Raw genomic sequence first — 253 nt, forward strand, 5'->3', positions numbered from 1 at the left:
GCTCACTGCAAGCTCCACCTCCCGGGTTCACGCCATTCTCCTGCCTCGGCCTCCCGAGTAGCTGGGACTACAGGCGCCCGCTACCACGCCCGGCTAATTTTTTGTATTTTTAGTAGAAACCGGGTTTCACCATGTTGGCCAGGATGGTCTCGATCTCCTGACCTCGTGATCCGCCCACCTCGGCCTCCCAAAGTGCTGGGATTACAGGCGTGAGCCACCGCGCCCAGCCTGTTTGTTTCCCCATTAGAACTCT

This window comes from Hylobates moloch, unplaced genomic scaffold (assembly GCF_009828535.3).
Source record: "Hylobates moloch isolate HMO894 unplaced genomic scaffold, HMol_V3 SCAFFOLD_7, whole genome shotgun sequence".
In the NCBI taxonomy this organism is placed as follows: Eukaryota; Metazoa; Chordata; class Mammalia; order Primates; family Hylobatidae; genus Hylobates; species Hylobates moloch.